Source organism: Pleurodeles waltl, chromosome 4_2 (assembly GCF_031143425.1).
Source record: "Pleurodeles waltl isolate 20211129_DDA chromosome 4_2, aPleWal1.hap1.20221129, whole genome shotgun sequence".
Classification (NCBI taxonomy): Eukaryota; Metazoa; Chordata; class Amphibia; order Caudata; family Salamandridae; genus Pleurodeles; species Pleurodeles waltl.
The window spans coordinates 851,693,200-851,719,423 of record NC_090443.1 but is presented as its reverse complement, the minus strand read 5'-3'; the positions used below and the strand labels follow the sequence as shown (position 1 = coordinate 851,719,423).

Here is a 26,224-nt window from a genome sequence, read left to right as displayed (position 1 = left end):
GACATGGCCTTGACTATGTTACTGTCATTGTGTATGGCAACAAATCCAATTCAGAGACCTCTGGGTTGCGGCGATTCAGACGCCTTGCTACTAAATTCATCCAAGATGTTTGCAGCTGTATGTGATTTCTCCATGGGGAGCATGGCTACTGTTGCATGCGGATGAATGCCCTTAAAAATGTCTTCAGGGCCAAGACCTGTTGACAGCATTTGCTTTACCCCTGCAAAAGAGATCCAGTGTGCAGTGATGCACATGGAATCAGTCGCCGGTCCATATGTCTGTCATCAGATGGATAGTATGGACAACACTTTGCTACAAAGCTTGTCCAACCAATTGCAGAACATTGTCATGCAGCCCTGGCACAGCTGCTCTAGCAAAATAGGTCCAACTTTTAACCTTCCATTTCAGGCAGATGGCTGCCACAAATTCTAAAAATACCACTCCTTCCACAAAAGAAAAATGGAGGCGGTCCAGTGCTAATATTTTTGCTAGATTCCCATTGTACAAACGTGGCATTGGTTGGTTGTGGTCATAGGGCCGCTCCTGCCTAAACATGCCCACAGGAGGAGCCTGTATTTTCTTCTTTTCTGGTGTCACTGATGCAGGTGACTTTCGAGAATTAGGCGGTGGCAGACTCAATGTGCATCATGGTTCAGTCACCGTAATCCACGGTGTCTCACTTTCCATCTGACTCTGATTTTTCCTTTGCTATCTTGAGGTTAGTGAGGCGGGTGATTCTGGCGCACTGCTGGTGACAGGGCTGCTTTGCGTGAGGATCTCACCCTCTTCTTCCTCACCTTCCACCTTGATTGGACCAGTTGTGGCTGATGTTTCCCAGATCTCCTCACCTTCACCACCACAACCACGTTCAGCAATTTTTTTAAGGTGCTCCTTCCATCGACTTGTGTGATGGTTTCTCATATGGGTCGTCTGGCCTCCAGTACCATAATGTGAACCTGGTTTACCTCGACGAACAGTTGCGTGGCAAATGGAGCATATTGTGATTTTCTCCTCCTGTTTGCTAAAAGCATAAAAAAGTCCCAAACTGGGGAGGAGTACTTACTTAGTGGGCAACTGCAAATGCCTGAAGAAGAACTGGAGGTAGATGGGTGTGTCTATTGCCTCTCTGCAGTGCATACTTCTACTGAGGTAGGGATTGGTGCAGTTCTCAGCTGGGGCCTCACAAATATGTGAGCTGGTAGTGCTGCCTGTGCCACATCCCTTGGGGTAGATTGGATAGTAATATCCGACCTGTCTGTGCCAGCTTCCACAATGACTGGCTTGTGGTCGTCATCCTGCTAATCATCATACTATTCCATGATTCTAAGGCTTTCTGGAACTTTTGTTTTCCCTTGCCTCTCCTGGCATCTCCCTGACTCTGCTGAGGCCCACTCCATGTCCCTATCATCGTCATCGGAAGTGGTGCTTGGAGAAGTACCCTTCCTTTTTCTTGCTCGAGATCTGGGAGATGTTGATTCTAAAAGAGGAAGTTCTTGCTCGGCAGGAAGGTTGACCTCCTGTTCTGCTCCATATTTGGAAAGATCTACTGTTACTGGCTGTGGCTGCTGTCCACTTTGCTCTGTTTCTTCAAAGGGTTGCGAGAGGGACAAATCCAATTCAATGTCACTGCTTGTCAGCATTGCCATGATTGCAGTGGCAGCCTCACTAACAGACATGGTCTTGGGCTTAGGTTGGGGTGGTGCTGTTGATGCAGGAGTGCTGCTCCCAGGTTACTCCCTGGAGGCAGTTATGGCAGCCAAATCTCCCAGAAAAGGTTGCGGTCGGCACACCACTGGTGGAAAGCTGCTTCTTCTCCTCACTGACCACTTTCTTGGGTACAACTTTCTTTGGGGCCATCTTATAGCTCTCAGTTGGCAGTGTCACTAAGCTGCACAAGTGGAAGAGATTGAAGGTCCGAAATAACTGTACAGGCCTTCTCTATGGCAGGACTGCAGGTGATGTGACATCTGTTCTCTTGTGCACCTAAAAGAAACCAAGCAAGAAAAAACATGTAATTAGTGAAACATGGCATTGTTGGAGGTTGAAATAATGCAGACAATTGCAAAATTGGTGTGGTTGGTTACTTATGTAATAAATATAAATTTAATCAAACATTGTAAAGTCAAACCACACCACCACACCATAACATTTCATTTCAAATCAGTTTGCAGATATAGCTCTTTGCTTCATCTCCATCTGTTTTAAGGGGGACACTTGTGGTAGTCAGAGAGAGCTGCACGGGTAAATGGAATAATCCTTAAAAACCTATGGCAGCAAGCTGGTCCAGGGGAAATGAAATAATCCTTAAAAAAATGAATTATGCTGCTGCTGTGTCTGCAGTGCACTACAGCCAGGGTTTCCTGGAGGAAAAGGAATTATTATGCATCTAAAGAAACTAAGGGGCTCATTTACGAGCCCCTAGTGCCACCGGAGCGTCACTTTTTGTAACTCTCTGGTGGCTCTGTGCACTGTGCCTTATTAACAAGTTGGCGCTAAGCAATTTTTTGTGGCTTAACACTGCCTTGTAAATAGTGCCCCTTCACATGCAGCACTTTGCCTGGAAGGGGCGTGCAATGGGTGTTGCTCTGGGCATTCCACAACAACACCCATTGCATTTTGACACTGCCCCAGATTAACGAGGTTTCATAAACCTAAGGCCGTGCCCCATGCTAACGCCACCCAAGGGGTGGCATTAGCATGGCGCAACAATGAGAAATGCTTTCATTTCTCCTTGTTTTTTGCTCTTTCTATGTGTGCAGCACACATAGCAAGAGCAAATCACCATTGAAGATTGTTTTCGTACAGGAAGTTGTGCCTTCTTACACAAAAACAATTTCCCCCACAGCAATGCCATCCTTGCACCATGGTGCATGGGTGGCTGCATTGGTGCTCAGCAGAAAATTTAGCGCCAGCGCAGGGGGAAACACAGGGGTGCACCTTGTTCATGGTAATACAGAGCATTCCTGCATTTTGAAAATCATGGAGCGCGGCGCTGCCAAATTTGGTGCGGCATTGTGCTCTGTCATTTTCTTGTAAATAAGGAGCGGAATGCTGTACAGCGGCTGTGCACCTATGATGGATGTATGGATTGATGGGTAAAGGTAAAATGCAGAATTCAATATGTTGAAAGAATAAACATTTGTTTTAAATAAAAAATAAAATAAAAAACATGAAATTACATTAAAAAAATACAAATTAAAATAAAAACTTAAAATATAAACTTAAAATAAATGAATGTTCAATAATTGCTGATGTGTGTATAGGAGGAAAAGAAGAAAAACTCTATTGTGAAGAAAGGACAAATGAAGCGTAAAATAAAAAAATGTAAAAAAAGGAAGGACATAATATAAGCAATGCTCATCAGAATCATATTTTTTAGTATACATATACTATGATCAGCCCCAAGCATATCAATATTAAACATGTTTCACACCAAACCATGGAATCCTGTGGCAAAAGCACACTGGCTGGATGCACACAATGGCTGCCAGCCACGTGGTCAAACGACAAGAAGGAGCAAGGAGGAATGGGGAACAAAGAACACATGCAAGCCTATGGCAAAGGCACACTGGCTGGGTGCACAAAATGGCCGTTAGCCATATGGTCAAAGAACAAGAAGAAGCAAGAAGGCATGGCAAACAAAGAACACAAGCAAGCCTATGGGAAAGACACACTAGCTGGATGCACAGAATGTCCACCAGCCATATGGTCAAGCAACAACTGCAAACAAGGAGGCATGAAGAACAAAGAACACATGCAAGCCAATGGACATTGACTACACAAAATGGCCCCTGGCTACATGGCATGGAGAACAAAGACAAATGGCGGACGATGATACACACACACGCACACGCCCACACACACACAGCAATTAAGCAGGCATGGTTGTAACACTGAGGAAAACACTAACATTAATTCAGCAATTCAAAACACAAAAATTAACTGAGCTATGCAAATTCCACTACAGCACACATCCTCCTATTATATCAAATATTACCCCACAGCATATACACTTTTTGCACAAAAAATTAAGAGCAAACAATAGCCAACATTTTTATTTGAATCCGATGCCATCCCTGCCCTAAATGAAGTTTTAAAAACATATACCACTGAAACATTTATTTCATGCACTGTTGACTACTAGTACTGGGCCTACTGGCTAGATGGTCCTGTGGAAATCTAGGCTAATAGTAAAATATTATTGCAGATGTTACAAACATGTAGAAAAGGTACTGAGCTGTGCAACTATTTTCCTTTACAAAAGATGAAAAATCAGTGAAATGCAAAATAAATAATACAAAGCCCATGCTTAAACTCCAGTCCATCCACCACTATAAAATTTAAAAATCAAATTAAAGTACAAAGAAATAATGGTGTATGCCTATGCAGCAATCAAACAACAATACTCTTGTACAATAGTTTTTATACTTGTGTAATTTTACAAAAACAGAGTCCTTAAATCCAAAGGTATATCCCGGAGACAAAGAAAGTGATCCTTCCACTTCAAAATCCAAGTGAATGGTGACTAGGAGATGGACAAAGCACTGGGAGGAGCCTGCTGTACAGGAACAGGAAGTTGGAGTCTCCAGTGCACGTCCTTCCGGTTTGAAAAAAAAGGCTTCTCACACTAAAAAACAACTTGAATTGTACATTGGAGAAGAGAATCCAGTCAAAAAACAGTTTTTGACTAGATTTAGAAGCATCTCGAGTATTAAATCTACTCCAAATGCATTCGCAAGCGGCAGTGTTTTGGCAGCTGTTATGGCCGGAAATAGTGCGAGCAAATGTTTAGTGTTGCGCATGCGTGCTAGCAGCTTGAGAGTATCGTGGTTCTTGCAAGTGAGCACCAAAAATAAATCATGCGCATGCTAACGATCTCTGGTCTGCACCCGATGACGGGATTCAGGAACTCCATGCTACTCTGTGTAGCTTGAAGTGCCCAAATTCCAAAAACTGCCACGGTGGAATGGAATTTTGCACCCAGGCCTAACAAAAACTTTTAGAAAATAACTCCCTAGTAAACTTTTACATAATCCCCTTATAGGCCATTTCAGTCACTATAGAGCAAAATCGAACCCCATCTCTCCTCTGAGGCAAGTACTATCCAATCAGGACTGGTTATTCTCTTGACAACTTCAAAGAGACATCCTATTGTTACTGGACCCAAGACTCCTGCATATCCTGTCTTTGACCTATGTTGCAACATCCTGCAGGACTTTAGGCAAGAGTTTGCTGTTGATCAATTCATGATGATTTCACAGTGCTCCCTTCTTCTAACAGGAGAAATCAAACTCTGGGATGAGCCTGTTGTGTGCAGAGAGCTTGGATCTGCCAGCTGGGCAGGAAAGCAATTAACTTTCCTGGCAAGGTAGCACAATGCACCAATACAACTAAGAGATATCCAGGGAAATATGGCAATTATATAAACATGTGGACAAAACCATCTAGAGCACAACAGACACTTGATATGAATTTGGGACCCACGAATTGATAGAAAAGTACTCCTCATGACCAATTTAATGGAGGCTTCATCTGTCACAGTGCTACTTGTGTGCATATGCCAGACTGAGTCAAATAAGCAGTTTTCCTCAGTCAACCTGAATGTGATAATTCATAACGTTTGCAGAGCTTTTTACTCCAGTCTATTTCAAAAGGTAGACTTTATAGGTAACAGCACAAATCATTTTTTGTATAAAGAGCTAACAGTGGAGAAGGCATGGGTGCATCTTACGCTGGAGCAAAGGTCCAAATACCAGAGATCTGTAAGCAAAAAAATAATGAGATTTAGAACACACATCCTTACAAGAATGAATCCTCTCCCTGATGCAGGACCCGAATGATATAAAATATATGTACTTTAATGGAATTTTATTTGTGCATTTTTTACTCCTTCACTTTATTCTAATTTAGAGCATTTCTTCAATTATCAAACTATTTTAAATTATTGTTATTTGTGTATCATTATAATGTAATGCTCGCTACTTCTTTTGTACAAACTACACTGTTGCCACTGAGAAAGGCTGAATAAAGAGCATGGGCTGTAGTAGTAATATAAACAAATGGTTCAATTCTACCCTGAATATAACATTGACTTCCTGTTTTGAATTCATGTTTTTATTGTAAATGGACTAGAGGTCTATAAGCAATAAACTGGGATTGCTCACGGGCTAGATTCGAATTCCTCACAACGAACAATTGTTAAAACTGATCTGATATTCAATTGACATTGCCTGTGTGCCACTCACACGGTTACTGTACTAGCAGAACTGAACAGGAGAGACTCTCCCATCAAATGAAGGGCAATACATCATGTTGTTCTTTAACGCAGTACCAGAGCATGCTACTCCTGGTTCAAAAATATACAAAGCTGCCAGTTTTTCCTTTGTTATAATAATTCATTTATGTAGTTAGAAAGATTGAACCTGCGCTTTGGGGGAAGATAAGAGGTGAAAGTTAATCTTCATTGGCATAGGCCATCCTGACGAAAAAGAGGTGTAACCTTGGACTTGGTAATGAATCTAGACTTGCTAGAGATACATAATATCAATACAGGTAAGATGAGATTTAATTTAATGCATGTTCTTCGTCTAACTCTTTTGTGACTTAAAGAAACCATGTACAGCTCCCTAGTCATTCCACAGCTCCCTGAGCACATTGTGTTCGCCAGTATACTACAGAAATACACAGTTATAACCAATAAAATTTGGTGAAATAACTTTTATCCTTTAAAATTCACCATCTGCTCTCATCAGACTCCAAGCACTTTCCTTATTCACTGCACTGTTTTTTTGTTCTAAATCTGCTCGAGCTGGAGGCCTGCTAAACTGGCAATAAGATTTGTATACCCCAAAACAGCTATTCCTTCACCAGTGCAGTACTGTAGAAATGGCAACGATACCTCATTTTGACATGTCACAAGGCTGAAGCTCTGAATTGTAAAATATTAATTGCCAGTACAAATTAAAGTGTTGCAGGAGAAAAGGCTCGAGCTGTAGTCATAGTTAGGCTGCACAGCTGCGGAGTAGTATAGAACAGTTTTCTCCCGGTAAGTAAATAAGTGTCATGCAGGGTTTTTCTCTCCTCAAATAAATTATCAAATATAGACTATTAAGAATACTTTGGACAGTTTGTGCATTTTCGTCTGAAACTTCTAATTTAAGAACAATAAAAAAAAAAATTGTATTTGATTAAGTGATGTAAGAGGTTACGTTTGTGTACATTATCCAGCCAACGAGGGATGACTTGCTTAATTATAAATCTGAGATACAGAGGAAAATTACCATTGAATACAGATGAGTTTTGTTGCAAACTGTTTGTTCTTCCTGTTTACAAAGGGTCTAAGGTTGTCACAGTCACTTGACCTTTTTGTCCACTGCAGTGTTTGATGTATTATTTGCCTCCATGAGCGACAGAGAGTCAGTCTTCCCAGGGATTGTTTGCTTTTGCCCTGGATATAATTTGACTTCTGAGGTTTCTTTGACCAGCAGTCAAATCTCTCAAGTGAATGCTTAGATGATGAGGTGCATGTTTTGTGTGGAACACATGAGAGAGCTCGGGATGGTTTCAGGTGCTAGCCTATGCCATCCATTTTAAAAGCTTTTTTAGACCTTGAGAAGAGAGAATAAGGAACATGTCCTTTACATACCTACTTCACATGCTGTTGGAACACATAGTCATGTCTTGGTCGCTTCCTGTTGCCTGCCTTACTTTGGACTTGATAAAAGGGTAAAGAAAGCTAGCAGTCTAAGAGACATACAGGTCCAATGAAGTCTGTGGTTCGCGTTGCCCTCCATTCTGCATTCTCCATTCTGCTTTATAAGCCTAGAATTCACTGAGAACCTGACAAAAGATGCTGGAATCCAAAGCAGGAAGATTATGCTATCTCTCTTGCTGGGGGACCAGAAGGGCTTTGGGTCCAGTGCAGCTGCTTGCGAGGAACTCACTGAAGCTATAAGTGAACAGTGCTCAGTGGTACCCACTCCTGCAAAATAAGCGTATGTACTTGAAAGCTGCAAATTCACCCAGAGAAGCACAACAAAGCCACAAAGGTAAGTGATGTCTCTTCAGTGCCACAAACCTCACTTTAGTTCCTTGTTTGAAATGGCTCTCTCTACAGGGTCGCACCCAAACCTTTTCCCTTTCTCCTCCTACTTTTTGCTGGATGGTTGTTTTCTGGTGTCAGGACTCTGTGCACTTAACCACAGCTGCAAAAGTGTTTGTGCTGTAGCTCTAAAACATGATTTGATTGGCATATACCAAATTTGCACATTTAATATGCATGTAAGTCCCTTGTAGAGTCATGTTCCATATACCTAGGGCCTGTAAGTTAAATGCTACCAGTGGTCATGCAACACTTATTATGCCACCCACTGAAGCAGCACTTTAAAACATGTCCCAGGCCTGCCATTGCAGCCTGAAAGCAATGTCCCACTGCCATGTCGACTTGGCATTTAAAACCCCTTACTAAGCCTTAAACGTCCCTTTAATTACATGTAATTCACACCTAAAGTAGGCCCTGGGTAGTCCACAAGGCAGGCTGCTGTGTAATGAAAAGGTAGGACATGCACTTTTAAGTTTTACATGTCCTAGTAGTGAAAAACTCCCAAATGTGTTTTTTACTGCTGTGAGGCCTACCCCTCCCATTGGATTACATTGGGGATTCTTTATTATATTTAATAAGCTATAATTCCTAAACCAGAGGTAGTAGATATATCATGCTTGGTGTCTATGAACTTGTAATGATAAACCCTCTTTACATGTAAAGTCGGATTTATTGTCACAAGTTTGAAAATGCTACTTTTAGAAAGCTGGCATTTTCCTGCCCTCAACCCTCTTTGCCTGCAGCCTTTCTTAGGTCACATGGCTGGGTGTCACTGACAGTTGAGACTTCGTGAATTCACCACAGACACTAGTGTGTTTAGCAGAGTCTGAATGTGCTGTTAACTGACATGATGGCGGTTTAGAAATAGGGATCTCAGATTCTCTCTTCAGTTCACTAGTGGGCCTGTGGAAGAACTCACAGAGGACTGCAATCTGCTGTGACTTGTTGTACATTCTGCTAGACTGCTGCTGTACCTGGAAGGACTGCTTTGCTGTCAAAGTCTGTGTTAAAGCTTCAGAGGCTAATCCAGCTGCAGAGCCCTGCATCTTCTCCTGCAGCCATGACTTGATAAGGGACTCCAACTGCTGGTTTCGCTGGCCTCCTGTTCAGAGTCACAGGACCCTAACAGGCTCCCACCTTCTTGAACTCAGCCTGAATGAGTCTTTAACCTCCAAGAGGTCTCCAATTACTCCTGGATCCTTGGTTGTAGTGCTAGAGGTGTCCAGGTGGAAACTTTTTGTTGGACCTGGTCCTTTTACAAGGTCATTCCCCAAACGTTTTGCCTTTTTTCTCCTTATTTTTCTGACCCTTGTTAGCTGACGTTATGACTCTGAGCACTTTTTCACTGCTAATCAGTGCTAAAGTGCATGTGCTCTCCCTTGTAAACTTGGTATGATTGGCTGATACCTAATTGGCATATTTAATTTACCTATAAGTCCCTTGTAAAGTGGTATCCCTGTACCCAGGCTCTGTAAATTAAATGCTACTAGTGGGCCTGCAGTGCTGCTTGCACCACCTACTGACATAGCCTTTCAAACCTGTCTCAGGCCTGCTAGCGCATGGCCTGTGTGCACAGTTTTCTGCCACAGGGACCTGGCATCTAAACTTACTTGCCAGGCCCAGAACTCCCCTTTTTCTACATGTAAGTCACCCCTAACATATACCCCAGCTAACCCTATGGGCAAGGTGCCATGAATGTTGAAGGCAGGGCATGTGCCTTGTAATGGGGCCTGTCATGATAGTGACAAACAACCTATTTGGTTTCTCACTGCTGTGAGTGCTGCCTTCTCATAGGATTGCATTGGAAATGCCCTGCCTTAAGTGTAAGGGGTATTATCTGATTTTCGAGGGGTAGTGTAGGTATGTTTGGTATGGTTGTAATGGTAGTAAGAAATGCTGCTTACTGGTGTAGGTGGATTTTTTATTATCATTACAGAAATAACACTTCTAGAAAGTGAGCATTTCTCTGTGCTTTTGACTCTGGTGTTTTGCAGCTTGACTCCAATCCACGTCTGGGCAGAATGACAGTTGGGCTTTGTGCATACTTTTCAGGCAGCCTGTACACAGGGAGGGTGGAGGTGTCACAGAGGTGCATCTTTATACTGAATAGTCTTCCTGGGCTGAGAGAAGGGAGAGGCGGGGCACTCCTGCATTTGTAAAGGCTGTGCCCTGGCCTCACACAATAGGGCATTTACCCCCAACTGATGTTTGGAGCCTGTGCTGGAGGAGAGACAGTGCAGTCCCAGAACCAGTTGTAACTGGTTGGAACTTCCTCTCCACTCTCTTTGTGAAACACACTGTAAACTGAAGATAAGTACAGGAGATTTTTCCCCGCTATTTAGACATTCTTGGGACAACTTCAGGACACAGAACGCTATTGAATAGACTCATCAGGATCCAACTTGGACTACTCCTGTGTGCTGACCTGTGACCTGTTAGGTCACTAGGAGGAACTGCCACCATCTGCATCCATTGTGCTGGCCTGTTGCTGGGCCTGCTAGCCCTGTGCTCTCCCTTTTTCTTGTCTCCAGGGTCAGGGTTCCATGGCCCCTGACCCCTATATTCATCTACAGCATGAGGAGTGCTGCATCTCCTTTTCCTTGTCCTCCTGTTGCTTTGGGAAGTGCGTCACTGTGCCCGTTCACTACTGCCACCCAGGCTCCACAGAATTCCGCCTGCGCTTTGAAAAGTGCATTGTTGCCATAAAATTGAAATCACTGCCGCAGCCCGGGTGTTCCTTTTTAAAAGTGCGTCGCCCTTGCCATCCGACAAGTGCCTCCAGGGCACCAACAAAGTAAAGAAAGGAGCGAGCGCACTGCAACCGTGCCCCCGGGTTGAAGCGCACTCTAAGAAGCCCCCTGAGGCACAAGTAGGCACCTGCTTTGGTGCCTGCACACCGCGGCAGCCCAAGCGGGCCCAAAGTAACGAGGGAGAGGTTGGGAGGGGATGGAAGCCTGGTCCCAGGCTCCCCCACCAGAGCCCCTGTGGTTCTGTGCCTGTGCAGTGGGAAAGGATGCCTCATCGGAGGCTTCCCCTGCCCCTTTTAAGCCCTGATTTCTTTTTTTTTTGGAGATCGCAGGTGGGACCGAAGTCTCGACAGAGGACCCCGCACCTCAGGTCCCCTGTTTCGGCCCCCACTGTGGCCCTTGGTGCTTTGTTTGGCCTGCCTTGCCCCCCCATTGGAGGGCCAGAGAAGGCCCAGGGGGGCCCCCAGAGATCACAGGCCCCAGGGGGGGGCTGTTATAAAATATTAGAGAGGGTGCAGACCATCTCTCTCTCCCAAGAGCAACACGTGGCCCCCATTTCCCGCACAGGAGCGTCGGGGGCCCCCACGTTCATCTTCTTGGCACTAAGAGTGCCCTTTCATCATAAAACAGGTACTCTATAAAAGACGTATATATTTCTGATGGTCCTGGGATGGACATTATTGTTTTATATGTACCTGCCTACTTTTATGATGTTACACGTGTGCTGATTTTCCTTTTACGGGCGTGACATGCAGATATATGTTTTTATGACTTGCCATATGTTCTAAAATGTTCCTTTTATGGATATTTATGATGTGTTGTCTGACAAGTACATATATTTCTTTACTGTGATTACTGACTACTGCTTATGTTGCAGAATCCTGAGTAGTTATGTGTTCTAATGTGACAACTGCTTATTCATGCAGTGTATTAGTAACCTGTGTAACTTCTAAAAACTGCTAAGGTAGCAGGGTATTTCTGACATGTAATGTTGGGTCTAATTACGTTTTGTGCAATACAGTTTATTCTTACATAGCTCAATGTTGTGTTTCCTTGTGGTGTACATATTGCATCATATGTGTTGTGTGTGTTGTGCAAACACTTTACGCATTGCCTCTGGGATAGGCCTGACTGCTCGTGCCAAGCTGCCAAGGGGGTGAGCAGAGGTTATCTTGGACGATTAACTCCCTTGCCCTGACTAGAGTGGGTGGGTTCTGCCTGGCTTAGGTGCATACCCTAGCCAACCAGAAACCCCATTTCTAACATTTTCCAAAAATGAGGACTTGCTATTTTGAAACTTAAACTTTAAAAATTCATGACTCTAGTTATCTTAATTGGATTTGGAAGGTTTTGGTGTCAAATAATTTATTGCAATTTCCTCTATTTGTCTAAATTGGTTTTGGATTTTTATTGTGTTGTGTTTTCACTGTATTGCTGTTTGTGTGCGGCATAAATACCTAACACATTGCCTCTAAGATTAACCTCTATGCTATTTTTGTGCCAAGTTAACCAGGCTCATGCATGGGTTAAATTAGTGACCTTTGTGGTTTACCCTGCAAGGTATTGTGACTGTGGCTTGACAATGGCCCACACCCCAGTCAACTAGGAACCCGATTTCTCACACTCCTCAGACAGAGAACACACCTTGCATGGAGAAGTTCATAAAAAGTTTTGATAAGGACATATTTATGGTGCTGAATTTATACCCTCATCTTTCAACCAACAAATATATTGTTAGAGAATTACTATCAAAAAATAACATATTTTTGTTGCTTTTGTACATTTTTGTTTATATGCAACTTATTTGTAGCCAAACTGCTTATCTCTACAGGTACTCATTCCCTCCATTTTACATTTCTCTAGTTTTCTCTAGCTTTTTATCACTGTGTTATTTTTTACTCACCTTATCACAACTTGATTTTGACCTTTAAACTCACCTTTGTGCTGAGCTTACGCAAATATTTGACTGTAGTAACTTCAGAAATGCAATTTTTGAATAGCAAATGTCTTATTCTTTTCCAACTGGATGTTTGTATTGTCATGTTTCTTCCAAAACTACTTCTTACCATTCCTAAAAATTTGCCAATTTAGGGGTAAGTAGATCCCGTTTTCCAGCACCTTCCTTGACCTTCCTTTGAGGTTTGCAAATAGCATTTTGAGGTACATGAATAGTACTACTTGTTAACGTATTTCAAAATGCAGTTTGTAAAAAGACCCCTTGGTCTCTTGAGAATAAAGACAGATTGGAAAAATGTCCAAAAGAGATATCAAAATGGTGACTTATGTATGGTTAACTTCCTTGCCTTTCTTTATTTGAACAAAATTATTCATAGGCAGCTAATTGAACTTGCTGATACTTTTATTTATCTTGTAATTCAACAGATATTTTTATAGATGACCTGTTTTCTTCTTCATTCTATGACTACCTTTTTTCAGTTTATTTAAGATTGCTACACTCCTTGGCCAATAATCACATGTGCCCTGGATATCCAGCCATGGGGGAACATGATTACGGGCTAGGAACCAGATGAGGAATCATTATGGGAGGCTCCAGGCTACAGAAGTTGCATTAATGTTATATGTACTTCATGAAAACCTTAGGAAATTAAATTATTCTGAAGAGATGAAAAATAACAAAGTAAATTAGTACATTACCTCTGAGATATTGATTGAAGCCAGCGGCATTGCTAACCTGTCTGCTCTTGACTTGCTCCCCTGCTGGGCCTTCCTGTGTCTCTTTCTCTGATAAAGCAGGGACATCAATTCTAAGTTTCCCCTCCAAGACAGCAGAGGAAGAAACAGTACTGGCAGTACCTTGGGCCATGCATCAGAGGATGAATGGTTCTTCGCAGAGTAAACGTATCCAGAACACAGGGGAAAGCGGATGGCACAGATTAAATCCCCTGCACTTCAAGTAATGAAATACATTTTTATTAATCACAGAAGGTGTAAATACAAACTAGAGAAAATAGATTTCAGTCCCTCACACCAGAGGCAAAGTAACAGAAGAATGACAGGTAGCACTCGACCTGAGCTCCAAGCTGACGTAACTGGTGGGTTACCGTCTCCCTTCATCTCCCTATATTATCAGATAAAGATAAGAACACACCAGGACCTGCTAATTTCAAGAGTTAAGCAACCCGTGAAGGGGTTCTACAAGTAATGAAGAAATGTTTGTACCCCGGGGCAAAGACTTCCATTCTGGAATAAAACAACCCTGATTGCCGCCTAAAGCACAATCCAGACCTTCAAAGAAGAAATATTTAGAAAGAAAGCCCATGTTTAGTGGGACCCCTTTAGGACCCACTCCCTCCTTGAACCCCTGTTTTAGAATAATGGAGCAAAAGAAGGGATCAGTCACTGCTTTAAAATCACAAGATGAGGAACTCAAGGAGCTTTTTTGGGACTAAGAGAGCCTCAGGAAGAGGTGCTGAATATTATCAATCACCGAACTACAATTAGAAGAATATCAACAGGAGTCAAATGTAGAAGAATGCAGGGACATGTCAGATCAAAACAATTCCACTGCAAATAGGTTTCTCCAAAGTTAGACCTTAGAGAGAGAGAGTCTACCATGGAAATAGCAAATGAAGGGTTTCCTGTTAATAAGGGTGAACCAAACATCTTGGAATTAATGCCTGGAAATTCAGCCCTGGAGAGAAACCAGCACAAGCAAGTCTCCTTGGAATCCACTCAACAATTTTTTAATGGAAAGCGAGATTTGAGACACCAAAAGAGAGTACATTGCTTGAACTAGCACAGAGAACCAAAAAACTAGAAAAAAACATGAAAAGATACATTTTGATTTCCAAAAAAACAAATTCAAGAGAGTGAGAAATTCAAAATACAGAATAAGACTGTGACTGAGGACTTTGAGAGATTAGAAAATCACTCCAGGTGGAACCGTTTTAAGCATCTGGAATGTACCAGAAGGAGCTGAGGGTAGTGGTGTGAAAAGTTTTGTAATCAAGTTTTCAAATGAAATGGTTCTGAATGCAATTTCCAAGGTCAATCTAAAATAGAAATCCAGAGTGTCCGCAGGGATCCTTTCATATACAACCTAAAACAATACTCCCCAAGGAAAACATTACTAAATTGCCTTAGCTATACTGTAGAGAGCAGATTCTATGAACAACATTACAAAAAAACTGATAATTTAACTTATCTGAAAAGTTCAAACATTGTCAGGAAGACAGCATAATGCCAATGGGAGTTGGGAAACAAAATAGAGGACCCACAGAAATTGGAGCAAAGGTCCAACTAAAATTTCGAGCCTTGTTAAAAGTAATGTGGATAAATTAAATGTTTAACTTCAAAAAGCAAAATAGGTGAATGAACTGATTAAACAGATTAAGGCTGCAACATATGGCCTATACTTCAGTAAGAGACATGGAAGAATATATAAAGAGTACTCATTACAAGATTTTTTTTTTGGCCTGGCCTGACAGCCAGACAATTATGAGAGCATCACTAGACAGGCCCTTTGGCTCTTGCCACTTGTTGGGAGTCAGGCGTACATGTTTTGATTGGGCAGAAGTTGTGTGCTTCCACCAAAAAGTGCTTGCCCTCCATGGCAGCTGTGATCATTGTATTTATCTAGCTGGCTGAGGTCGAGCTTTCAGCTGCATGCACATGACATGTAACCTGTAAAAGTTTCTTAGATAACTAGATAATTTATTCTGTTTGTCTTTCACTGGAAGCAGTACAGATGGGAGGATGGCAATCATGAACCTACATCGATTTTTACATCTGGCTTCACAGTGCAACTGCCACCTAATATTGTAAAGTACACCAATATTATTCTACAGTACTTTTCTTTCACAAAAATACATATTCATTCCCATGCCATTTAACGTGTAATACTTCACATTACCATACATTATTACCATACAGCAATGCCTGTTGAGTTGATCCATCCTATCAGGGAAATCCTGAAAGGCATGTGAAATATGCCTCAGAGTAAAGGGAGGGCTACTCCTGGGTTAAGGGTAGCACTGGGTGGAGGGCATTAAAGGAAACCTATTTAATATGTATAAATTTGGCAAATTAGAAATGAACAGGATTGTTTCTACGTGTATGATTCGTATACAGGTTTACTGTCATTTTGCTAATTAATAGCTTTGTAATTGGAAAAATAATGGTGATAGTGGTGAATAGTGGTGTGTTCATTTTTGTCAGGCTATTTTTCTATTGATCTATGTGTGTGCCATTGTTGGCAAAAGGTTTCAATATATAACTATTTTAAAGCAGTGCTTGAAATGGAAAAATTAAAGTGCAGGTACTCTGTGCCAGAGTACCTGCTTGTTTCTGAGAAGTGCCGGTACTCTCCAGTTAAAAGTATACCGTTTTTCTTGAAATTCGCCCGTACTCTCCCTCTCAAAATAAAAAAGTGCCGGTACTCAGTACCGGACAGTACCGGCTTATTTAAAGCACTGAAAATGCTGCTTCAGTTTTCTTGCGTTTTAGGGGTTTGCTTGATTTTGAATTTTATCGGGAGTTATTTTAAATGCAAATCTGGGTTGTGTAAAGGTAATATGGCACCTCCTTTGGCCCCCTGCGAAATTCCGGTTATTAGAAATTTGAGCAATATTGCAGAACGTTTTTTTTCACTTAGAAAAGGCAGAAAGTCTGCTACCACTCCCTTTGGTTAAAAACCATAAAGGAATATGTTCTCTAAAGCGAGTCTTCTCCTCGATAACCTCTTTGGTTTGAAAGGGATACTTCTCAACTTCACGTGTAACAGGAATTTGCCACTTATGCCAGAGCATGCAACATACCAGCAACTCACAATGTCTTGCCATGGCTTCTGAATGTATACTAAGGGCTGATAAAACACCAGAAGCCACGAACGAATTGTTCATGGAATGCGCCAATGACCACTACTGGACTGATAAAAAGCACTAGAAGTCTTGGACTGAGTTTACAATGTCATTTCACCTGCCATGAATAACTATATATATATATATATATATATATATATATATATATATATATATATATATATATGTATCTTAAATTGAACAAATTAATTGTGCCGAAAAACAACTTCTTTCAGCTTACCCAGTAGGACAGAGTTATCTATGTATACGCACGATTTTTGTTTTAAGGTCATCCAACTGTTCTGGCCATGTATGCAACTTTTAAAGGGGCTATCTACTGTTTTGAAAAAGAACGATTCTCTTTTCTTAGGTTTTTCATTTCTAACAATCCCCAGCAATAAGGGTTCTAGAATGTTGATGTGTTCGGTGATGTCAGCTGGAGTTTTGAGCTGTACCCTGACATCATTCACCCGATTTCCCCTGTAAGACATTCTTGTCTGCAGTTTTTTCCGTATGATAAACGTCAGCCGACAGGTCCCTGCAGGCAAATTTATATTAGCTAAAAATTAAAAGCCAGGATCAACTGAAGCTGTCGTTCATGACATGGCCACTTGACAGCTATGATCAGGTTCCATACTGTGGCAATATCCAACAATATAAATGATACAGCGTCCAACCAGACATATTTTGGTTGAGGCATTCCGATGCATTACTCAGAACCTCTCAATTCGAGGACCTTCTTACTGGAGCATATAGCAAATAAAGCAGTTTCAAATAGCCTAAAGTGCTTTATAATTAAGCAATTCCTTTTCAAGAAGTAAGTTTCCATTAGGTAATTCCACCTCATTTAGCCCTAATGAAGTATGAATAATATTGAGATTCGCACGATAGAAAATTGATACAGATTGCAGGTTGGTTCTGTTTTAAAATGTACAATGTTGCAGCACGAGTTGCTTCTACAGCATCCTGTGATTGAAAACAGATGCTATACTCATTTACAAGGTGTTTTCAGGTAACTGAATGACATTAAGCAAGGACAATCTCGTTTATGAACACCCCATAAATACGGCACCGTTTTTATAGGTGAAACCTTATCTCATTATTTAGCCGGGGTATGTAAAAGTGTTCTTTCATTTAATGTACTCTATGGTGTGAAAGTCATACACACATTGACCCAAAAACAGATGGTGCTTTGTGGATCATTATGCCCTTCTACGAATAACTTTACAGCAAAATCAAGAAAGAATTCTGGACATTTTCTGAAATCTTATGCAGCCTATCACTTTTCACAACCGTTGACCCATGCCCCTACTACGTGGGGCACATGCGCGCGCGCACACACACACACACACACACGCTTCAGACTAACACCTGTTAAAAAAAAAAAAAAAAAAAAAACATGGCAGCAAGGCCTTTATCATCCCTGGCCCCTGGACTTGGAGCATAATCCCTGTATCCATTGGGACCACCCCAATGCTGATATAATTTAGGAAAGAGATGAAGACTCACCTCTTTAAAAAAGGCTACATCCAGACGCATTGATAGTCCACAAACCTGATACCTCTCCTGTCACTCTTTGATACTATGCTTGTTTTTAGCCCTATACTGTGCTGCCCTGCCTCTTGGTTCGGTTTGCTGTATAGAAATGCCATATACATGCATGCATACTTACTTACATACAAAGCACTACAAAGGTCCCTATAACTTAATTCTTGACATTATACCTCTCAACAGACTACTAATCAATAAAAATTGGACAAATCCCTCTTCTCCAATGAGAGGAAATCTCAACAAACAAGCAGGACAGCAATCAATGAGAAATGTTATAACTATACAGAGACAGCACCCACACTCTGAAGGAAACACTTTAAGGTAATATAACGGTTGGAAATGCAATATAAAAAATGCCAATAGAACATTTTTGATTCAATTATCATGAAGGAAGTAAAAATAGATGTTGCAATGCAGACACGTTCAAAGGGAAGAACAATACAGTTTCCCATCCCGGCCTTGCTTTTCCCAAGTTAATTCAAACCGTTTTGGAGCTATTATAAATAAGTGACAGATCACAATAATGTATTTGTAATATTTAACTTGTGAGCACACGTTATAGCCCTAAGTGCACATATTTTCTGTAGTGAAGCTGGCATGATCACTCCCATTTTATTGGACTGACGCTGCTGGTTGTTCGATGCTGTGCACTGTGACCCGGCTAACCTGGCCCTAGTATACAGGCACTCTGACCACCTAAAGCTGTCAAAAGTGACTATACTACTAATCTGCATAATTAACTTACTCGTAAGTCCCTAATAATTGGTTCAAAGTGTACCCAGGGTCTCTAAGTTAAATGTCACTAGTGGTCTGCATTATATACTGTGTCACCACTAGAGTGAGAGAGTGAGAGTGCAAAACATAACTGTAGGCCTACTGCTGTAGCGTATCTGTGCAGTTTCAAAACTACAATTTTAACCTGTCAAAATACCACCTTTTGACAGGCCTAAGCTCTCTTTTTAAGTATTAGTAAGTCACCAGTAGGCAGTCTTTAATTCTCAATAAGGCAGGGTGCATGGAATTTAAAAGTAAGACATGTAAAAGTTGAATGTAAAACAAATCAATACAGTGAGAAGGCCCCACAAGCTATTTTCACTGTAACTGGGCTAGCTGTTCCACAGAAAAGCATTGGGATACAATGTTAACATTACAAAAATATTATCTCTGCTGAGGAAACAAAAACAACATTAATTCCTGTACTTTTTAAAATATTTTTTACAAGATTTGTTCTAAATATTTTATAATGGGTGCTTTTAAAAAGTCTTTCCTTCCTCAAGCCACTAGAAGCCCATTTGCATGAGATGTAAACTGTAATTCTTTTATGAGGTGCAAGCTTGCTCCCAGAGCAAGGACAAAGGCGTTAAACTTGGGGAGATATTTTGTTCTTCTGACAAGATGACCAACTGGGCAGTGTCCAGGAACTTAACTAACTTTAAAGGTCCAAAGATGTGCTGAAGAGTTGAGCCTAAGGGTTCAATATTTATACCTTGTGCCAAATATGAAGACAGAGAAGGTTCTGGTGGTTTCCACCCTCAGAGGTGTCCCTTTCTGTGCCTGCCAACACTTATTTTCCCTTTGTTTGGGAGCAATACACAAAAACCACCTGCCAGCTACACCTAGTCATGTGACCTAGGATACAGGCACCAAATGGTTAGGACAAGAAAATGCCAACTTTCTAAAAGTGGCATTTTCAGTATTGCATCTTAAAATCCGACTTTACCATTAAAGAGGATTTTAATGTAAAATTCGTCAGATACCAAACTCAATTTTCCCCAATTGAAAGTTATCATTTATTTCATGTACTACGCAAATCCAATGGTATCCTATAGGAGTGGTAGGTCTAACAGTAGTGAAAAACAAATTTGAAAGTTTTTCATTACCAGAACATGTAAAACTAAAACGTACATGTACAACCTTTTAAATACAATGTACTCTGCACCATGGGTAGTTAGGGCCTCCCCTCAGGGTAACTAATATGTATTAAAAGGTAAACGTTTAGGCCCGGCACAATGTTTATTTTTCCAGGTTGGCAGGAAAGTTTAAAACTGCACACACAGACTGCAATGGCAGGCCTAAGACATGTTTAAAAGTCTACTTAAGTGGGTAGCACAATCAGTGTTGCAAGCTGACTAGTAGCATTTAATTTACAGGCTCTGGGTTCCTGTAGTACCACATTACTCTGGACATATAAGTAAATTAAATGGGCCAATTGGGTGTAAGCCAGTTTAACCATGTTTAGTTGAAAGCACTTTAGCACTGATTACCAGTATTAAAGTGTGCAGAGTTCTAAAGCCAACAAAAAAAGGGATCAGAAAACAGAAGGGTGAAGGCATAAAGTTTGGCAGTGACCCTGCAGAGAGGGACAGATACAACAGAGTGTTATTATTGGGTACGAGAGAATGGTGATTACTAGCCCACACTATGGGGGTCATTCTGACCCTGGTGGCCGGTGACCGCCAGGGTCACCGACCACGGGAGCACCGCCAACAGGCTGGCGGTGCTCCCAAGGGCATTCTGACCGCGGCGGTTCAGCCGCGGCCAGAAAGGGTAAACCGGCGGTCTCCCGCCGGTTTACCACTGCCCTACAGAATCCTCCATGGCTGCGGAGCACGCTCCGCAGCCATGGGGATTCTGACACCCCCTACCGCCATCCTGTTCCTGGCGGGTCTCCCGCCAGGAACAGGATGGCGGTAGGGGGTGCCGCGGGGTGCAGGGGCCCCCGTAAGAGGGCCCCGCAAAGTATTTCAGTGTCTGCAAAGCAGACACTGAAATACGCGACGGGTGCAACTGCACCCGTCGCACCTTCCCACTATGCCGGCTCCATTCGGAGCCGGCGTCCTCGTGGGAAGGTCGATTTGCCCTGGGCTGGCGGGCGGCCTTTTGGCGGCCGCCCGCCAGCCCAGGGCAAATCCCAAAATACCCTCAGCGGTCTTTTGACCGCGGAGCGGTATTTTGGAGGGGGAACATTGCCAATGTTAGAATCACCCCCTATGTCCCTTGAGTAAGCCTTGGAACTTTTATTGGCTTCACATCCTGCACAACTAATAACGTAGTTATTTGGAATACATTTATATATTTTCACCCAAAAAAAAAACAAAGCTTAAAGTGATTTTAGAATTAGTTATCGGAATACCATCTTAATTTACATTGAAAAAACTCAAAAATTCATTGTCAGAAACAAAGATTAAACTGATGTTATAGTTAAATGAAAATCTCAGCCTTAAGATGTAACACTCTAAACTCCGGAAACCACTGAAACCCACCAGTTACAGTGAATTGAAGTAACTTACATACACAGTGTTATCATCAATGTAATTTCCGATGTTATCAGCGATGTTATTGATGAAGCCATATAACATATCAACAAGAGTGAAGTAATGTGTAAGGTCATGTGCAGTGCATGGCTATGGCCTGAGTTACAGTTACATCTGCTAGGGTGTGCACAGTGGGGGGGTTGGGTGTCCACAGTGGATTGGACGCAGGGGTTTGGTTCCTATGCAGCCAACCCTACACCATGCACAGCAATGGACATCTTAGTGTATGTTAAAAAACATAGAAATTCATAAAAAAAAGGTTAGGAATATCTTATATTAAAAATAAGCCTTAGAAGTTCACTGATAAAAACAAAGGTTAAAGGACCGTTCATAGATGAAAATGTTAGTTAAAACATAGGGGCATATTTAACAGCCCCTAGCTCCATTCCATTGCCACATCAGCATCATTTTTTAGGCTAATGTGGCGTTAGAAGGCCAAAAACACCATCCCATGTTTACAGAGTGGTACAATGCATGAGGATGTGTGGAAAACGGGGAGGTGTGCATCGGTTTCGCCCCTTCGCACACCGACTTGCGTCATTATTTTCCATGCAGGGGAAAGCTTTGCGTCGATTTCCGGTGCGCGGACTTAGTTCCTCTTCAGGTTGCAGGGTTTTCTGGTGCCCCGGGGACTGTGCGTGGAATCCTGGGCTTGTGGAATGAAGTCACAAGCGTTGCTTCGATCCAGTGGGTGTTGGGTGGAAATGTCTCCCGCACAGCAGCCGCTGCGTCAATTCCTCTCTGGGAGTCGGGCTGCATCGTCCCAGGTCAGCTGTGCGTCGATCGGGTGGGCCATGCATTGAAGTTCCGGTTGCAACACAGGCGCCACGTCGATCTTCCCCTTGCGAAGTCGGGCTGCGTCGTTTCGGTTTGGCCTGCAGTGAATTTCTCACTGTGGGGCAGGCTGTGTGTCGTTTTTAGCAGACTGTACGTTGAATTTTCACCGCACAAGGAGTCCAGTTGCAGGAGTGAAGTCTTTTTGGTCCTGAGACTTCAGGGAATAGGATGCAAGCTCTATCCAAGCCCTTGGAGAGCACTTCTCAGCACAGCCAGGGCAACAGCAAGGCAGCAGTCCTTGTCGGAAAAGCAGTCCCAGTGAGTACTTTGGGCAGCTAGGCAGTTCCTCTTGTTCAGGGATTCTTCACCAGCAGGTTGCTTGTCCAAAAGTGTCTGTCTGGTGGTTTACCCCAATAAGTGTCTAAAGTCTGTGGGTTTGGGTGCTCTTCTTATACCCATTTTGGCCTTTGAAGTAGGCTTCCTTCAAAGGAAAGTCTCACTTGTTTGTGAAATCCTGCCTTGCCCACGCAAGGCCTCAGACACACACCAGGGGGTTGGAGTCTTCATTGTGTGAGGGCAGGCACAGCCCTTTCAGGTGCGAGTGACCACTCCTCCCCTCCCTCCTAGCACAGATGGCTCATCAGAATATGCAGGCTACACCCTAGCCCCCTTTGTGCAACTGTGTGGAGAGAGGTGCAAACAACCCTACTGTCAAACTAACCCAGACAGGGAATCCACAAACAGGCATAGTCACAAAAATGGTTCAAGCAAGAAAATGCCCACTTTCTAAAAGTGGCATTTTCAAACATACAATCTCAAAATCAACTTTAATAAAATATGTATTTTCAAATTGTGAGTTCAGAGGTCCCAAACTCCACATTTCTATCTGCTCCCAAAGGGAAGCTACACTTTAATCATGTTTAAAGGCAGCCCCCAGGTTAACCTATGAGAGAGATAGGCCTTGCAACAGTGAAAAACAAATTTTGCAGTATTTCACTGTCAGGACATATAAAACACATTAGTATATGTCCTATTTTACCCATACACTGCACCCTGCCCAAGGGGCTACCTAGGGCCTACCTTTGGGTGTCTTATATGTAGGAAAAGGGAAGGGTTAGGCCTGGCAAGTGGGGACACTTGCCAAGTCGAATTTACAGTTTAAAACTGCAGTGGCAGGTCTACGACATGATTATGGGGCTACCTATGTGGGTGGCATAATCAGTGCTGCAGGCCCAATAGTAGCATTTGATTTACAGGCCTTGGGCACCTCTAGTGCACTTTACTAAGGGCTTACCAGTAAATCAAATATGCCAATCATGGATAAACCAATTAACAGTACAATTTACACAGACAGCATATCCACTTTAGCACTGGCTAGCAGTGGTAAAGTGCTCAGAGTTCAAAAGCCAACAAAAACAGGTCAGGAAAAATAGGAGGAAGGAGGCAAAAAATTTAGGGATGACCCTGCAAAAAGGGCCAGGTCCAACAGAAACCAAATAGGCTGTTTGTCACTACCAGGACAGGTCACGCTACTAGGCACATGTCCTTTATTCTATATACATAGCACCCTACCCACAGGGCTAGCTAGGGCCTACCTTAGGGGTGACGTACATGTAGTAAAAGGGGAGTTCTGGGCCTGGCAAGTATATTTAGATGCCAGGTCCCTGTGCAGGAGACTGCACACACAAGCCCTGGGCTTACAGGCCTCAGACAGGTTTGAAAGGCTACTTCGGTGGGTGGCCGAAGCAGTGCTGCAGGTCCACTAGCAGCATTTAATTTACAGGCACTGGGATGGAGATACCAATTTACAAGGAACTTACAGGTAAATTAAATATGCCAACTAGGTATAAGCCAATCATTCCAAGTTTACAAGGGAGAGCACATGCACTTTAGCACTGATTAGCAGTGGTAAAGTGCTCAGAGTCATAACGTCAACCAAAAAGGGTCAGAAAAATAAGGAGGAAAAAGCAAAAAGTTTGGGGAATGACCCTGTAAAAAGGGCCAGCACCAGCATGACCCCCTACCAACCTAAAGCCAAGGAGGACCAATCAATACCTTGATGGACTTCTCTGCTTCAGGCGATAGAACCAGGACCCTGGCCCGCAAATGCAGGGGCCTTATCCAGGTCTACGCCAATCTGAACCCAGTTCGATTCTTCTGTCTAAGCTCCCCAGACAATCTAAGCTAACTCATGAAGGCGTCCTAGTTGTCTGTAGCCAGAGCCAGGTCCCAGGCCATCCCGGGGCCTCTGGTCTCTGAAACCTCTCTGAGTGGGGGGAGGTAGCCCCAAGTGCATAGCAGCCTCTCTCCACTCTACTTCCCACCAGTTTAGGGGTTACACCCTGCCACTAGTCCTCTAGCCTAGGGACTGGTCCCATAGCCTGAATAGCGGTCAGGGGAGAGTCCTTCCTCCCATTGCTTCTTCTTCTAGGGTTCCGCACCCTCCGTGTAGGAATGGTACCCCCAGAATCCAGAGCTGCCAGGGCACTGGTGTCAGTCGTCCTGGTCAGCTCTCCCACCACTTTAGTGGAGCCCCTCTGTAACTGGGTTCCCGACCCCGGGCCCTTCCCCTCTGGCTGAGCTCGGGTCAGGAAAGAGCCTTTCCTGCTCCTGACCCTTCTTCTAGAGTTGAGCGCCCTCCCGCCAGGAGTGATACCCCTAGAAGTATCGGTAGAGAGTCTGGGGGAAGTTCTCTCTACCTCCAGGTCAAGGGGGTTGCCCTGGACCTGGTTCTCCACCCTAGGGTCTGTACCCCTGGGCTGGTAATGAGTTAGGGGAGAGTCCTTCCTATCCCTCAAACTCTTCCCCTCTGAAATGGTATTCCTAAGGAACAAAACAGTATGGATGCTTGGGACAGCAGTCTCTACTTCCAGATCTAGGGGGTTGCTCTGCACCTGGTTTGAAAGGCTACTTCAGTGGACGAGGCAAGCAGTGCTGCAGGCCCACTAGTAGCATTTAAATTACAGGCCCTGGGTATAGAGATACCACTTTACAAGAGACCTACAGGTAAATTAAATATGTCAATTAGGTATAAGCCAATCATACCAAGTTTACAAGGGAGAGCACGTGCACTTTAGCACTGATTAGCAGTGGTAAAGTGTCCAGAGTCATAACGTCAACCAACAAGGGTCAGAAAAATAAGGCGGAAAAGGCTAAATGTTTGGGGAATGACCCTGTAAAAAGGGCCAGGTCCAACAGAGGGGGGCAAAAAAAAAAATGGTGCATGTATGTATGTTATATAGACAACATCTTCTTAGTTTGGAAGGGCAGAAAAACCCATTTGGAACAGAACATATGCATTTCAAACACTCACAATCCATGAATACTGTTTACACATACCATTAGTGATGTGCAGATTGCTGTCTTGGATGTTCATCTTGAATTGTCAGCCTCAGGTTTTTTCACTTGATTGTTCAAACTATCTACAGACAGAAATAATACTCTGCTTTACAGCAGTTTTCATCCTCCATCACTGAAGAATTATCTTCCTCTTACCCAGTTCATCAGGATTAAAAGAATTCCAAAGATCAGGACATATGTGATCGCACCTTACATGTAATTCTCAGTTTAAACAAAGAGGTTACTCAGAAAAAATAGTGGACTCAGCTTTACAATGCACACACTTGATGAACCGGGAAGTATTACTTAAACAAGCCTAGAAACAAAAACCCTCAAGTGAAGTATTTGTCATTAAATTCTCCACTAAGTCTGAGGTCATTAAATGCACAATTTACCAATGGTGGTATCTTCTGCAATTAGAACCAGACTTTAGAAGGTTCTTCAGCCAGAAACTGCTCTTTGAGGTAAAAAAACAGACATTCCTCTCCACGTTTTACTCTGTAACTTTTTCCTGCAATGTCAAATTTGTAAAAGCAATATACCGTTACGTCTGATGGACTCTTCTGGTATTGGGGA

At 42.7% G+C, this 26,224-nt stretch overlaps 1 protein-coding gene across 2 annotated transcripts in view; it reads left to right on the top strand.

Moving 5' to 3' along the window:
* Positions 1–26,224, top strand: part of C8A (complement C8 alpha chain) — a 348,185-nt gene that overhangs the window by 129,470 nt on the left and 192,491 nt on the right. The gene's annotated exons all lie outside the window — the stretch shown is intronic.